A 1,417-nucleotide genomic window follows, 5' to 3' on the forward strand; every position below is an offset into this window, starting at 1 on the left:
TGTATGTATAAAATAGTAGACATATTTTAATACTCTCGTTTTAATATGTTTACATATAAAGAAAGCAGAAGAAAATTGATTTATAAAAGAAAAAATACATTTGTTTAATTTTTTTTTTAAATAATGTCTCCTTGAATAAGCAATTCCGCTCTCACAAAAACAATTCCAATCAATTTCACCAATCAAAGCACCAGCAAAAAATTTTATTATTGTTCTTAATAGCTAAGAGAAAACAGTTACAACACTTTACGTAGTGAAACACTTTACGTGGATCTTGTATAATTGATTTGATAAAATTATATGTATATAATTATATCTAAATTCATAGATGCAAATATTCATATAATTTATTTAGCAAATAAATGGCAGCAAGACATGTATTTTATTAATTTAATGAAGTAGTTGCATTTTATAAAAGTACTAAAAAACATCTGATTAATCATATATTGCGTATGTAATAGGACACGACCTTTGAGAGCATAACTTTCACTACATTTGCAGGTAATAGATGTTATATTTGTTAATTACTTAATCTCTAGTTAGTCGTTCACTTATTACCTGACATTCAATTTATAAATCGTCATATGTAATCATAATTATCAAATAATTTATTTCAAGAAGGTTATTTCTTTTTTATAAGAAAATTGAATGTAAATTTGATATGTTAGACAAATCTACACGTCTATTTCTTATAATTTTATTTTATATACCTTTTTTTTGAGTCATTTTACTTGTCGTTTTATCATTAATTAATCGTGACAATTAATATTTATATATTCATAAACACATATTCATAAAAATATATATTCATTCTTATATTGTCAAATTAATTTTAAAATAAAAACCGTATTATCTATTAAAAACCGTAATATTTATAAATTGAAAATATTAAGATATTACAAAATATTAATGAAAGTAAATTAAGCATATTGATTATTAGGATGCAATTATGAAACAATGCGAATACCGATTACGTACAGAAAAATTTGCAAACTTGACAATATTGAATTAAACCTAGTTTTCCGATCAATTCTCAAGCAATTCTTAAGTAAGTAAATCTTGAATAATATTAGAGTATTTTAATCAATTTTATGAAGTTAATATAAAATTACTAAAATAATATATACACACACACTTACATGGCTTATAGCCCTTTTATCTTTCAAATTTTAATTCATTGAATCTTTATTATATTATATTTTATTAATATAAAAATGTTTTAAATACATTTGGTATAAAAGATGATATTAAATCACAGTCTAAGATTTTGTAATCTTAAGGTTAATATATATATATATATATATATATATATATATATATATATATATATGTGTGTGTGTAGTATATATTAACTAAAGTAAAAGTAAAGTAAGTTAGTTAATAAATTAAACTTACTTTTATTTTTACTTACTTTTAC

This window comes from Atta cephalotes (assembly GCF_000143395.1).
Source record: "Atta cephalotes unplaced genomic scaffold scaffold00006, whole genome shotgun sequence".
In the NCBI taxonomy this organism is placed as follows: Eukaryota; Metazoa; Arthropoda; class Insecta; order Hymenoptera; family Formicidae; genus Atta; species Atta cephalotes.